The sequence below is a fragment of the Octopus sinensis genome, linkage group LG5 (assembly GCF_006345805.1).
Source record: "Octopus sinensis linkage group LG5, ASM634580v1, whole genome shotgun sequence".
In the NCBI taxonomy this organism is placed as follows: Eukaryota; Metazoa; Mollusca; class Cephalopoda; order Octopoda; family Octopodidae; genus Octopus; species Octopus sinensis.
This window is the reverse complement of record NC_043001.1, coordinates 31,938,154-31,954,728: the sequence shown is the minus strand read 5'-3', so window position 1 is coordinate 31,954,728 and position 16,575 is coordinate 31,938,154. Positions and strand designations below refer to the sequence as shown.

General features: G+C 38.7%; 1 protein-coding gene across 1 annotated transcript in view; it reads left to right on the top strand.

Moving 5' to 3' along the window:
- LOC115211760 (dual specificity tyrosine-phosphorylation-regulated kinase 1A) overlaps positions 1-16,575 on the top strand; it is a 509,539-nt gene that overhangs the window by 43,977 nt on the left and 448,987 nt on the right. The window contains exon 2 of the mRNA XM_036503300.1: positions 4,838-4,917. The gene's annotated coding sequence lies outside the window, so the exon portion shown is untranslated. The remainder of the gene's footprint in view (positions 1-4,837; positions 4,918-16,575) is intronic.

Genomic DNA, 16,575 nt, shown 5'->3' with positions numbered 1-16,575 from the left:
GGTAAAATAGCGTACGCTGGAGGAGTATTTTCTTTGACAAGAGAAAAAATAGAAGAGGGAGATAAGATACGTCCAGTCTTCAGGACAGTCCTGAAAGGAAAGGAAGACGATCGCGTGAGGAAAAGAAAGATGGACGATGGTCAATTGTGAGCAGCGAAAGAAAGGTGAGAGAGATACAGATAGAAAACGGTGAAGGGAGAGAATGGATATCATATCATATATCATATCGATAGATAGATAGATACATACATACATACATAATACATACATACATACATACATACATACATGAAAGAGCTTGGCTCAGTAGTTATGGCGTCGAATTTACAATCGCGAGGTTTTGAGTTTGATTCCCGGATGCTGTCCCGCCGCGTGGAACCTTTGACAAGTTTCTTTTGCTATAACTACGGGATTAATAATGCATAGCAGATGGAAACTGTGCGAAATCCTTTTGTATATGTGCATATCATTCTGTTGATTCGCATAAGACTTCACAACCTGTATTGGTTTGTATACGTCACCGTAACTTTTCGGTTTAGCAAAAGTGAACGAAATAGTAAGTACCAAACTTGAAAATAATAAGGACTGGAAACGGTCTGTTCGACTCAACCCTCGAGGGCAATACCCAAGCATGGTCGCTATCCAATGACTGGAACAAGTAAGAAGTAAAAAAAGATTAGGTGACGATCATCACGGATTACAGCACGTTCAGTTTTGCAATGTAATCGCCGTTGTTTCCATGGCGGTTCATCCAGTTTGGGGATCATCTCTCACAAACCTGTTGCAACATTAAAAAAGTTACAGCAGATGTCTTTTTCCAATTTGAAGACCCTTGCGCCAAATCACCCAGTTCACTAAACACACGTTCACTGAATCACATGAAGGTCGAGGATCGTCTGACGATAACGGACTCAATGTCACCCGTTCACAGCTCAGCAGTTGTCTGTACGCTGCACCGGTGTTGCTTGACACACTATTTACATGTTCGGTTCTTCGTAGTGCATAATTCATCCTTCTACTAAATTGTTTTAGTGCAAGGTTACTCATATTTCTCAGAATTAATTAATTCATAAGCTTCATGGTATGTTATTTAATTTCACTCGAGCATTAGATTGCCAAATGTGCGCCACTAGATGATTTATTTTGATGGAGAAACATAATTCTATCTGAATCGAGGCTGATAAGATCCACCGTTGTTGACGTCACGATTCATTGGCTGTTACACTCGAATGTTCTCTCTTGAGCTTATAACACAAAACTTGTTTCCAAACAAGGCAGCAAACACTTCCTTCTACAACATTTATTAATATATTTATGTTTATTTTTTTCTCGATAGAATATATATATATATATAGTGACGTATATTTGCCATTTGAATATGGCTAACACCGAAGGGTGGATGCTACTGTGGTTTGTAGCCCCAGGAGGACACCTCCTCCAACCTGCTATAGACACACTTTCTGTGCCCTATCAGTAGCATCCACCCTTAGGGGTTAGCCATATTCAAATGGCAAATATACGTCACGATGTGTTGCTGCTACTGTTTATAACTCGCTCTGAGATTTATCATTATATATATATATATATATATATATATATATATGACTAATTAATATATTTATTGTCTGCAAAATGCATTTTCAGTATGATGACTGATATCTGCTTAATCTAAAGGACAAACTACAGCTAGTGATTTGCAATCAAATAAAAAATCTCTACCCCCACCTCTCTCTTTCCCCTCTCTTTCCTTTTCTCTTTCTTTTTATATATTTATGATGCCTCAACATGATCACAAACAAGTGCAGAAACAAGTAAAAGATGATACCCACAAGAATACCCACAAGAAGCTAAACACATAGGGGACAAACATGGACAGACAAACGGATTAAGTCGATTATATCGACCCCAGTGCGTAACTGGTACTTATTTTAATAGACCCCCGAAAGGATGAAAGGCAAAGTCGACCTCGGCGGAATTTGAACTCAGAACGTAGCGGCGGACGAAATACCGCTAAGCATTTCACCTGGCGTGCAAACGTTTCTGCCAGTTCGCCGCCTTCATACATAAATATATATAACCATACATGCATATATATGTGTGTGCACGTGTGTGTCTGTGTGCGCGCGCTCGAGTGCATGTATATATATATATATATATATATATATATATGTTCATTTTTCTAAGTATAAGTGTGTGTGTGTGTGCCTGTGTGTGTGCACGCACGGTGAGTGCCAGACTGTGTACGTATCTGAAAGTAGATTCACATCTGTACATCACCACATTCAACAAAAGTGTTCAATAACTAATTAAGAATAAATTAGACCGATGACCAAAGTCCATTATAGGGGAAAAAAGTGAGAACTCAAAATACACTAATACATACATATACAGATGTACACATACATACATACATACATACATACATACATACATACATACATATATGCATAGACACACATATATATGATAAACACATAATATGCATATCACACACACACACATATATGCCCACGCGGCGCAAGCGCACACACAGACACATACACACACGTGTTTGTATGTATGCCTGGACAACTGCGCTATAAAATTCATCTTGCACTTTCATGCAGAGGTCCAAATGGATATTCACAATTGGCAGTGGATATCAAGCAGGGATAGTATTGCTGATTGCCACTCAGTTACTTCTGTTTGTGTGTAGGTGCGTCTGTACATAAACGCACACACGCACACGCACACACGCGCGTACAGAAACTCAAACATACCACGCACTAATAAATACATGCACACACACACACACACACACACATATATATATATATATATATATATATATATTATATATATATATATAATAGGTAGATACATACAGACAGACATATAGATAGGCAGACAGACAGACAGATAAATAGGTAGGTAGGTAGGTAGGTAGTAGATAGATAGATAGATAGATAGATAGATAGATAGATAGATAGATAGATAGATAGATAGGCAAGCAGATAGATACATAGATCACTTTCTTTATTGACCATACAGGGCTGAACACAGAGGGGACAAATACAAATGTAGAGCTTTTCTTTTCGAAAATGGAAAAGAAAAAGAGAAAAAAGGAACAAATGTAAAATTCCGATCAAAAGGAATCGGGGATAGATAGATAGACACACACACACATATGTAGGGCAACTTTATATTGAGCACTTTAATGTTTTTCACACAAACCCATAAAGAACATTCTTGCTGACGGAGATCATGAGTATGTTACCTATACTTCTGACAATCATGTATGTATAAGAGAGAGAGCGAGAGAGAGAGAGGGGGGAGAATGAAAGAGAAGAAGAGGTTGTATGTGTGAATGGAAACATGGGAAAATATGGAAGAGCAAAGATCGTGTGAAATAAAACATATATTTCCTTTACTAAGGTGAAGGAATGTAGTGCAGTATTAGTAATATTGTAGTAAATAAAGGATTCATTCATTCATTCGACTAAACCGGCCTCTCGAATAAAACTGACATTTGCAGCTATCAAGCAAACCCTGGGTAGTCGCTGAGTCTACCGTTACACCACCGCTTTCTATGGCATATTGGATAACTTTATGTGCAAATACTTTGTGTCCGAATATGAGGTTGGTTGATAACAGTTGAAATGGATTTCATTTATTTTAGGTTTGCTTAATGAGAGATGGTGGAGGCGCAATGGCCCAGTGGTTAGGGCAGCGGACTCGCGGTCGGAGGATCGCGGTTTCGATTCCTAGACCGAGCGTTGTGTGTGTTCATTGAGCGAAAACGCCTAAAAAGCTCCACGAGGCTCCAACAGGGGGTGGTGGCAACCCCTGTTGTACTCTTTCGCCACAACTTTCTCTCACTCTCTCTTCCTTGTTTCTTGAGTAACGCTGCGATGGACTGGCGTCCCGTCTAGCTGGGAGGAACACATACGCCACAGAAACCGAGAAACCGGGCCCATGAGCCTGGCTAGGCTTGAAAAGTGTGAAGTTTATCGTTTAATGTGAGATGATCTGGTATTAAATGACAATGGATGGAAGCACTCCGTCGGTTACGACGACGAGGGTTCCGGTTGATCCGAATCAACGGAACAGCCTGCTCGTGAAATTAACGTGTAAGTGGCTGAGCACTCCACAGACACGTGTACTCTTAACGTAGTTCTCGGGGATATTCAGCGTGACACAAAGAGTGACAAGGCCGGCCCTTTGAAATACAGGTACAACAGAAACAGGAAGTAAGAGTGAGAGAAAGTTGTGGTGAAAGAGTACAGCAGGGATCACCACCATCTCCTGCTGGAGCCTCGTGGAGCTTTAGGTGTTTTCGCTCAATAAACACTCACAACGCCCGGTCTGGGAATCGAAACCGCGATCCTATGACTGCGAGTCCGCTGCCCTAACTACTGGGCCATTGCGCCTCCACTTAAATGACAATAACAACAGTGACAATCTTGTCAGTTTGTTGCACTGATATAAACATTCACTAAATTGGTATATGTTGATAAATCGGAAGAAATGATAAAATTTTTGATTAAATTTCACCGTTACCTTTTTCTGGTAACAAGCAATAGCGTGATAAAAGAATCATTCAAATCGTGTCAGATGTGTTTATATTGGACATCACTCCTTTATGATGATATTTTCCCTTGATTAGGTTTAATACTATATTCACAAAATTTAGTAGTAGTAGCTTTATTTGGATGGTTATTTTGTTGTTGAAATTTTGGGAAATATGTGGAAGGTTTTTTCTGAATTTGTCTACTTTGTATTATGTTAAATATCTAGGCAGTTGTCTAGATATGATTGTTCTTGTTTAATAGTTTTTTTCGTTGTTTGTTATTTACAGAGGAGGACGAGTTGAAATATCTATTCCCTATAAAGGAGTTTGAAAACACTGACATGATTTTGTAGGCTCAGGAAATTATGGTAAGTGAAGAATTTTAATAGATAAATGTAATTAATTGAACCTTGCGATTAAAATATGCTCGAACATGTTCATCAATTTCAAATGAAAGTCATACCTACGAGAATGGGATAAAAAGTTTTCAGAAGCTGACTATGAAGGCGCGATGCTAGAGCTACGAAATCTTGCAGACATTCAACTCCTCTTATTAATAGCTCGTAAAACTGACAAGAAACTAATAAACTCTGTATTGTTTGTTCCTTCTCAAGCCATGCATGGCTCAGAAGGGCCGGTTTCCCGGTTTCCTTGGCGTATAGGTTCCCCACCTGGACGGGACGCCGGTCCGTCGCAGGTGAGCTGCTAGATGCAGGAGGAAAGAGTGAGAGAATGTTGTGGCGAAAGAGTCAGCATAAGTTCGCCATTAGCTTCTGCCGGAGCCACGTGGAGCTTAGGGGTTTTCGCTCATAAACACATACATCGCCCAGTCTGAGATTCGAACCCACGATCCCTCGACCGCGAATCCGCTGCTCTAACCACTAGGCTATGTGCCCCCACTGTATTACAAATAATATTTCATATAAACTTTGCAGCCTTGTAGTTTCGGGTTCAATCCCGCGAATTATACCAGTCTTTAATAAATAAATAAAGTACCGAGGTTGATTTGTTCGAATAAAACTTTTTAAATGGTGCTCCATCACGGCCACAGTCCAATGATTGAAACAAGCAAGCAATAAAGTGATATTTTAGATGCATATAAGTTCATTTTTTTTTAACAATTCAATAATTTTATTAACCATTTCATGGCTGCCTCATTAACAGGCTCTATTCCCAATAATGATGTTTGGGAGTCACACCAACAACACACCACTATGATCATTTATCCTTTACTACAGCACCTGACTGATAAATGCTTTGTGAATGAAATTAGTTGAGGGAAACTGTGAGGAAGCCTATCATGTGTATATATACATGTGTGAGAAGATGTATGTGAGTGCGTACGTGTGTATTTGTACATGCATGTATACCTGTCTGTTTATGTGTTCGCGTCTCACTTTTTTTACAGTCAGAATTTGTTAAAATCCTTTTAACTTAGGAGATTGATACAAAAGAAATTGATAGAAAATCAGGCTTAAAAACAAATATTGGGCGCAGTTTGATGGAGTAAACTCCTCAAGGCGGTGCCCCAGTATGACTGTAGTCCAAAGACTGGAGCTAGAAAGAGAATAAATAAAACAAACGCCGATATTCTGCTGTCTAGTTTTAAAAATTTGTTGCTTATTTATTCCGTGTGGCATTTTGCTTCCAAAACTTCATTCCCGTTCCATGGTGTATCGCGTATTGTTACTTTCATAGACGGTTCCACCGGCGAGCTGGCAGAAACGTTAGCACGCCGGGCGAAATGCTTAGCGGTATTTCGTCTGCGTTTCGTTGTGAGTTCAAATTCCGCCGAGGTCGACTTTGCCTTTCATCCTTTCGGGGTCGATAAATTAAGTACCAGTTACGCACTGGGGTCGATGTAATCGACTTAATACCTATGTCTGTCCTTGTTTGTCCCCTCTGTGTTTAGCCCCTTGTGGGTAATAAAGAAATAGGTTCCACCAGCGTATTAGTTTTTTTTTCTGTGAGAGCAGTTGCTAGTCCTTCGTTCAAGACTTTTCATTTCTTGATAAAAGACGTGTGTGTGTGCGCGCGCGTTAGTGTGTTCGTGGGTGTAGTACTCCACGGTCCTTCTCACACTGAACACGAACCAATCCCGAGTAAGAGGGACAACTATCGTGTTATTAATTGCATAATATCGCTTCTCTATTTCTTGGGTCAATAACTACCAACTAACAATACTTTACTACCCACAAGGGGCTAAACACAGAGGGAACAAACAAGGACAGACAAACGGATTAAGTCGATTATCTCGACCCCAGTGCGTAACTGGTACTTAATTTACCGACACCGAAATGATGAAAGGCAAAGTTGACCTCGGTGGAATTTGAACTCAGAATGTAACGGCAGACGAAATACCTATTTCTTTACTACCCACAAGGGGCTAAACACAGAGGGAACAAACAAGGACAGACAAACGGATTAAGTCGATTATATAGATCCCAGTGCGTAACTGGTACTTGATTTATCAACCCCGAAAGGAGGAAAGGCAAAGTCGACCTCGGCGGAATTTGAACTCAGAACGTAATGGCAGACGAAATGCGGCTACGCATTTCGCCCGGCGTGCTAACGTTTCTGCCAGCTCGCCGCCCATTTTGATGGTAATAAAATTGTATTGATGTCCGTCTTGTTCTTCAATGAGATTTCCCCAACTATTTCTCTTCGTCGAGCATTCTCCCCCCACCCACCCACAACCACCACTCCGTGTCTTGGAGACTAGGCAGAAATCACTTTCAACAATATTCTTCGAGAATCATCAAACATCTTATCAGTTTCTCATAACACAGATTCCTGTTAATCATGCTGCTGCCATATGACCTCTTTGAAAATTTGACAAGTCTTTCGTTATTGTAATTTGAAGACAGCTTAATTTGAAAATACTGATAAAAACAATTAATTATATGAAACATATTAGAAACTCATACAAATAAGTTTTATTAATTATTGATGGTTGATTTTTGGCTAATTTATCCTTCAACTCCACTTGCAAAACAGATTTGTATTCCCGTTATGCTGTCTGAAATCTGTACCTGCCTATTTATTTATCTTGTGAAATATCTACCGTTCTCTCTCTCACTCTTTCTCTCTCTACTGATCTCCTTCTTTTTCTCTCTCCCTCCTTTTCTCTCTCTTTCTCTCCCCCCTTCTCTGTACTTATATATATATATATATGTATGTATGTATGTATGTATGTATGTATGTATGTATATATATATGTATGTATGTATGTATTTTTTTATTCTTTTATCTGATCCAGTCATGCGGCTGCGGCGGTCATGCTGGAGCACCACTGTAGTTTTGTATAGTTACTGATAATTATCTTTCATCTGATTTCCTCAGGCTGGGGGAGGGTTCACATCACCACTTCCGTATGTGCCTCTGTCCCAGCTGTTGCCCCATTTGGCGTATGGAAGAGTTTGATTCCGCTGCCCTCGTCTGTACTTCATGACGGAACGTCGTTTTATCCGGTATTATGGGGATGAGGATGTCTAGTTCCTTTTTGAATACATCTCCGTCCAGATTATGCAGGTTTCTTAAGTTTTTTTGACAGGTATTTCGGGGTCGATAAATTAAGTACGTTACGCACTGGGATCGATATAATCGACTTAATCCGTTTGCCTGTCCTTGTTTGTCCTCTCTGTGTTTAGCCCCTTGTCGGTAGTAAAGAAATAGGTATTTCGTCTGCCGTTACGTTCTGAGTTCAAATTCCGCCGAGGTCGACTTTGCCTTTCATCCTTTCGGGGTCGATAAATTAAGTACCAGTTACGCACTGGGGTCGAGATGATCGACTTAATCCGTTTGCCTGTCCTTGTTTGTCCCCTCTGTGTTTAGCCCCTTGTGGGTAGTAAAAAAATAGGTATTTCGTCTGTCTTTTCGTTCTGAGTTCTAATTCCGCTGAGGTCGACTTTGCCTTTCATACTTACGAGGTGAGGTCGATAAATTGAGTACCAGCTGCGTACTGGAGTCGATGTAATCGACTGGCCCCCTCCCCCAAAATTTCAGGCCTTGTGCCTAGAGTAGAAAAGATTAGTTTGACAATTCAGCTTCTCTTCCAGCTCTTCATTGAAAGCTTTGTCTCTTTCATAATAACTCCACAATTTTTCTTTCTTTCTAATGGACTCTCCTTCCCTTTGTTTTCTTTCTTTTTTTATTATCTCTTTTTCACCCCCTTCTTTTTTTCTCTGTCCCTATAGAAATCAAGCTGCAAGTTATCAGTTTTTGCAGAAGACTTGATTAATCTAGAACTGCTGATCACAGGGGTATCCGCGTCAGCAACTGAAGTGTCACAACGTTTTAATTAATTTAAAATAAAATTTTATTCAATTTAAGCGCCAAACCTAATTTTACGAATGTTACTTCAAATTGTATATACGACCAAATGCAGTCTACTCTACTTTGAACAATTAGTTACATTTGAACTGAAATCACTTCCTATTACTTCTGTGAGTATTGCGACTATCACTGATCACGTGAAGTTATTAGTGAGATTCGAGAAACTTAGGGTTATTTCAACGCTACAATAAATGTATACATACGTTTATTTTTTCTTTATGCCTTTAACCCTCCAAAGCGGAGTATAGGCCACTTATAGTTGAATTCCATGTCGCATAATTTTTCGCTTCTGTACTTATACTCTGCCATAAATGTCCCCCTTTCTCTAGTTCCTTTTGTGTTGATCTCCGCCACGAGTTCTTAGGCCTACCTTTCTTTCTATATCCACCCGGATTCCACTCTAAAGCACTTTTCGCTACATTTGGTGTATATTTTCTAATTGTGCTACCAATCCACTTCCACTTTTTCTTAAATATTTGTTCCCTAATCGAAACTTCGTTTGTTCTTTGCCATAAGACAAAATGAACGAAATGAATAGATAGATAGATAGATAGATAGATAGATAGATAGATAGATAGATAGATAGATAGATAGAAGATAGATAGATAGATTTCTTTACTTGCCACGCAGAGCTGAACACAGAAGGGACAAAATACAATGTAGAGCTTTTCTTTTTGGGAAGAAGAGAAGGAAAAAAGGGGGCGAATTCCGATCAAAAGGGATCGTGAAAAAAAAATGGGGCCGATCAATGTAGATAGATAGATAGGATCAAAAGGGATCGTGAAAAGAAAAACAAAGGGGGCGAATTCCGATCAAAAGGGATCGTGAAAAAGAAAAAAAAATGGGGCCGATCAATATAGATAGATAGATAGATAGATAGATAGATAGATAGATAGATAGATAGATAGATAGACAGATATTAATAACAGTTAGAAGATACGAAACACAAGCTTTAATACTGGACTGACAAAATCATTAAACGCTCAGGGGCGGCTTTGTTGCTTTTTAGTTCAAATCACAACTAAGCCAACCTTCTGGATAAATAAGATATAGTACCTCTCAGGTGCTGGTATCAATAAGATCGATTTCTACCTTCTCAAAATTTTGGTGATCTTTTGCCAATTTTAGAACTCAACGGGTATGTTATTTCTGTACATTTATAAAAAGGATAACATATGCGATCGGTATTAAAACATCGTTTATCACACATATGTTAATACTTCTAGTTGGGGAAATATCAAACAGATATTTGATGAATGATTTCACTTGCAATACAACCACAAGATAGATTTTCCCTTAATACTACAAGCTGGGATTGCGATTGTAGGGAAGATTACACTGGAGTTGTTTCTCTGTCCACATAAGGAATTGGATACCACACTGCAAGTTAAAGAGTAACTAGTTATATATAAGGCACTTTTACCGCTTAAACAATACCGATGTATTGTTCCTCTCGTGTAGTACTTATTTACAGCTTGTTGGATCATTTCATTTCGTTTGTGAATCTGCCATTTGTAAATCAAGTGACCTAAGTTACGAACACAAGGTAATACTGATGGCAGAAAACGAACTGCCGCTCTCGCAAATGGTTGTCCACTATCCCAGCCAATTGACCAACAACACTCTTTTAATACAAATGCATCAGATAAGAAACAAAAATTTAATTTGCTTGCTGCGTGACAGTCAGAAGCAAAACATCAGGACTACAACTATTATACCAGACCACACATTCCGAAGGAAATATTTGACCCAATATTGATTTCTAACAGTTGGACAGGCCTACGTATTTTAGAGGAGGACATAGTCCATTGTTTCTCTAACTAGGTGGCGGGGGGAGGGGGAGGGGAGTTGTGAGGATTGAAAAGGGGCGGAAAGATTGCCATATTTAGTTAAGGAAAGATGGTTCCCAACTTTTTTAACTTGTCAAACGTTATGTTGAAGAATTACAAATTATATGAATCTTCTCATTGACCCTTTCAACCCACGAATATGCCTTAGCGAGCGGCTCTTTGGTTTGGCCATACCCCTGTAAGATGCAAAAGCGGTTGGCCATATGGTTTGTGTTTACGACTTGCTATTGGCAGAAATATTATTTTCAGCGCAGGAGTGGCTGTGTGGTAAGTAACTTGCTAACCAACCACATGGTTCTGGGTTCAGTCCCACTGCGTGGCACCTTGGACAAGTGTCTTCTGCTATAGCCTCGGGTCGACCAATGCCTTTTGAGTGGATTTGGTAGACGGAAACTGAAAGAAGCCCGTCGTATATATGTATATATATATATATGCGTGTGCGTGTATGTTTGTGTGTCTGTGTCTGTCCCCCTAGCATTGTTTGACAACCGATGCTGGTGTGTTTACGTCCCCGTCACTTAGCGGTTCGGCAAAAGAGACCGATAGAATAAGTACTGGGCTTACAAAAGAATAAGTCCCGGGGTCGAGTTGCTCGATTAAAGGCGGTGCTCCAGCATGGCCGCAGTCAAATGACTGAAACAAGTAAAAGAATAAAAGAGAGTAAAAGAGCTGTAAACACAAAACAATGTAACCGACCGTTTTTTTGTCTTCTTTGGGTAATCAAAAATGGGTTCAAAGGAGTTAATAAAGAGGGGAAAGATGCAAATATATTTCACATCTATTGACATAATACAATGGCGTCCACTTCTGACATTTGTGTAACATTCAATGCCGAAATTAGGTACTAGTTCTCCGCTGTCACCACAGAGCCACATCGTTAGTTTGACAATTCAACTGCGGCGAGCTGGCAGAAACGTTAGCACGCCGGACGAAATGCTTTGTGGTATTTCGTCTGCCGTTGCGTTCTGAGTTCAAATTCCGCCGAGGTCGATTTTGCCTTTCATCCTTTCGAGGTCGATTAAATAAGTACCAGTTACGCACTGGGGTCGATATAACCTACTTAATCCGTTTGTCTTTCCTTGTTTGCCCCTTGTGGGTAGTAAAGAAGTAGGTATTTCGTGTCTATACGTTCTGAGTTCAAATTCCACCGAGGTCGACTTTGCCTCTCATCCTTTCGGGGTTGATAGATTGAGTACCAATTACGCACTGGGATCGATGTAATGGACTTAATCCGTTTGTCTGTCTTTGTTTGTCCCCTCTATGTTTAGCACCTTGTGGGCAATAAAGAAATAAGAAACGTTAGCACGCCGAACGAAATGCTGATGGCATGGGCGAGGTTATTCCCCATAGAGAACCGTTTTTATAGACAAATTCATCTCCAGTACTTGTTCTTTATTTTTGATCGAGTATTCATTTTTCACCACTGGAAGGGTTCAAATTTTTCAAATACTAAATTCGAATTCCACCGTGGGGTTTGAACTCAAATTTGTAAAAACCTGTAGCAATTTATTACAATGTGTTTTGCCGAGCGCTCTAACGATTCTACCAGTACACTTGATTACCGAATAGTTGGCTGATAGAAGTAAAGGGAATTGTTTTTCTTTTACACATGTAGTCAGTGTATATTTACCACTGCTGACCATTATAGCCAGAAATAAAGTCATTTAGCCATGTGTATAGATGTTTTTTTTTTCTGTGGAGTTTTCTTAACGCCTGCATATTGCTCAATAAATAACCAAGTAACTTGCTAAGGAAGTAACAACACGAAAACAAGAGAAGCAATTTTTTCCTTTTGCTTACTAATTATTTATTTCTGTGTGTGTGTGTGTGTGTGTGGTGTGTGTGTGTGTGTGTGTGTGTTTGTGTTTGTGTGTGCGTGTGTGTGTGTGTGTGTGTGTCTAAAATTAAAAAAAGCTTGGGCTTCCAAGCTTCAGTAAATTTTGAGAAACCAGAATGGATACTCAATCGATCAAGCAAGCAAACGGACGTGGCATAAACAGTTGCACCTAATTTTTCGGTGGTTGGACATGTTAGAGAAGAAGGAGGAGGAAGAGGAGGTGGAGGAGGAGAAGAAGATATATATATGGTAGGAGTACTTATTGCAGGTTTATGTTCACAATGAACTACTATTAGACAATATCGCGCATGTAACGCTTTTACAACAGAATGTTTCTTTTCCTCATTTTCGTTCGACAGTTTAACCCTCGGTCAGCTTAGGACATCCCGTCTCTTTTCACACAATGTATCCAGGATTACTTTATCCAACATTTGCTTCCATTTTTAAGGCTATTTCTAACCGGTTACACTACCAACAGAGAGGCTCCATAGAATGTTCGCTTACTTATTTAGTACAGGTTATCCACCTAGCTCATTTCTTTTGTATGTAATTTAAAACCTGTGTGTTAGCAAGATTCTGTGATAGGAACCGACGAGATTTACAATTGTTTAATTCTGTTCAGTATTTATAACCTAACTACTTATAGACACTTTATAATCATTCTTTCTATTATAAGCACAAAACCTGAAATTATGTGGGTAGAGGCTAGTCGATTACATCGACCCAGAGCCTGCCTGCTCGCTAACCTAAAGCCTTCTATAATATACCGCTGAACATCCTATATATTTCACTTAAGCTTTAAGAACCAATGGGAAAGCTTCAACTTGATTCTCAACCTTCTAGGAATAGCAGTCAAATATTCCTCAAATCATACTTCACGGTTTTAAATAAAGTATGGACCCATTAGATAGACATGTGACATATGAAAAAAACCTGGAAGGCCACAACTGGAATGCATTCATCATAAATCGATCGCATATTGGGTCTATGACCAACAATAATAACAGTTTAAGCTTCACCATCAGATTTCATTAAACAATGCATATATCGACTATTCAGTCTGTCAGTTATCGAATGGTCAGATCAAATGCTTAACATTTTATGATCAGAAAAATACTCCATTGTATGATATGATCTATTGATGTAGCTACGGTGATGCTTACACTGGGTGAGCCGTGTTTTTGTTTTCTTTCTTCTGAGTTTGTTTACTTACCTACTCATAACTAGGTGCATATGGTCATTTCAAATGTGAAGTGTCATGATGATTGACATAACATTGAGTTGGTTACAGCATCTGGGCTGTCAATTTATTGGCTACTTGTCCGCTTTCTGTATTCCCTTGTGGTTAAATTAATGAGGAAATTAAACGGTGGTTTGCCAAAGGAATAGTGTATGGTATGCAATTGTATCACAGTCTCAACCAATAGAAGTTATCATTTGCAGAACACACTTTTTGTTATCAGCAAACCTCTATCAATTTTCTAAGAGAAGCTGACAATACGATATATTAAATACAAGTGTCATCGTCCATAATAGAAGCCCAGTAATTTTCCACTGGACGTCGAAACAACATGGGAAAATCTATTATATAAAATCCGTTCTGTTCTGTCTGTCTGTGTGTGTGTCTTCCAGGACCTCGGGCATCCTCCATCCGATTACGCTCAAATTTGATATGTAGATACCGACGGTATCAGGGCGTGTATAAGTCTTGAAAAGATTACAAAAATCAATTCCAGGTGAGAATGCGATCGATAAAGCCGTTTTTGTCCTGCTTTTCTTCCGTCAACCTGTACATAACAGCACCTTCCATTTTTTTTTGTTTTTGTACTGCTTAAAGGCATTATTCTTTCCTGCCAAGCTTACTGTTTAACTCATGTTTGTGTTCTCTCAGTCAACAGCCTTATCATTACTGGTACTTTAAACTCATAGGTTGCATATTTGTGTGAAAAAAATCGTTTTTCTTTGGAATAGAAAAAAGTATATCTTTATTTCTTCTTTTGCTGGTGTCTCAAATTTAGGTTAAATCAGTGTTTCTCAAAGGGGAGGCCTATGGGACGGTCAGACAAGTTGCATTGAGAAAATTTGGTTTAAATGCTTGACAACTCAGCACCGTCCATTGGACGGGGGACGTTTTGCTCGTACGTAATAAAAATGAAAAGCAGTCCAAAAAATTACTTTAAAGAGCAGTTCAATCCTGCTAGAATTTCAAATCATATCTGAAATTCCGACTAGAATTCCAAATCATATTTTGAAAAGTATACTGCGCCCAAACTTCATGACATGGCCCAAACTAAACAAATCTAAATTAAGTACCATTTGCGTTATGGGGTCGATCTAATCAGCTGGCCCTCTCCCCCAAAAAAGTTTGGCCTTGTGCCTAGAGTAGAAAATTATATACTAGGCAAAAACTCACTCCAAAATCAGTCCCATCAGGAGCTGAAGCCATTAAAGTCTTGATTAGTTAATGCTGGACTCGGTAATTTTATTGTATGAAGAACAGATTTAAACTCATACGCAAATAAGGAGGGGGGGATAGTAAAAGATAGAAATACATATTCTTTTTTATTCTTTTATTCTTTTACTTGTTTTCGTCATTTAACTGCGGCCATGCTGGAGCACCGCCTTGAAAGAACCATGTTGTTGGGAAGCAAGCTTCTTACCACACAGCCACGCCTGCGCCTATATATATATATATATATATATATCTTTTTTTGAAACGGTAAAACACGAAGCAGATAAAGCTATAAAGCAATAATAGCATGTGAATAATGATGCCCTCAGCACTTGATCTCACATCTTCTATAAAAATGGTTAGTAGTCTACCATTGGAACAAAGCATTTCTTTGAATTCTTTGATCCATTTATTAATTTACTTTATTCTTTCTGATGAGAATTGTGTGTTTTCGATATCATAAGAATTTTAAAAGATTTTTAAAAGGCGCCGAGCTGTTAGAATCGTTAGGTCGCCGGACAAAATGCTTAGCAGCATTTCATCTGTCTTTATGTTCTGAGTTCAAATTCTGCAGAGGTCCATTTTAGTTTTCGTCTTTTCGAGATCGATAAAATAAGTACCAATCGAACATTGGGGTCGATGGAATCATCTTACCCATCTCCCCCAAATTTCCGGCTTTGTCTTTATAGTAGAAGGGATTTTTTGTAGTTTTATCTGCTTCGAGTTCCACCATCCATAAAAGAATTATTTCATGTTCCCAAAGAAGTTTCTAAGTTCTTATGTCGTCAGCACGTGTGTGTCTGTGTGTGCATGTGTTTGAGTGAGTATATTAAACATCTTTTATGATCTAACCGGGACGAAATTCAAATCTCTCTGAGGTTTTGAACCCTACTCTACTCTGCGATCGTATTTATCACTCTTCGTCTTAGAGGCAATAGTATTTTACAAGCTGATGCTTTTTATTAGTAAAGTTTGTAATTTCAATATTTGTACACTTTTTTTTTTTCAAAATTCTGTTCAGGTCACCTTTGCCTTCACCCTTTCGCAGTCGATAAAACAAGTACTAATTAAGGACTGGTATTGATGGAATCAACCTACTCTTTCTCCCAATATTTCAGACCTTGTGCTTAAAGTAGAATAAAATATTTCTGCATTTTGACATTAATGTTAGTCTATAGTTTAATATAATGCATTTTATATTCTGCTTTATAAGGTTGGTGATATTCTCATCTACTATTAAACGAGTTTGCATTTTGATTCACGTAATAGAGTTTATCCTTCGTTTATTTATTTTTAATAAGTGTAGTGTATGTGATGCAATCATTTCGTTATATTTGTTACTGAACCGCTCTATGAGTTAGTCTATTCGATATTTTATTTTGATTATTTTTTAATACCATTGCTGATTAGCGTTTGTTTTATTCTATGGAAATTTCTTTATGTAATAATTCGTCTGTGCAGGACAATCTAAATGTTTTACTGTGCAGCGATTTCACTACTGACATTTTGTATCTATGAAAATATTCTCTGTCTAAGTATAGGTAGTTATTTG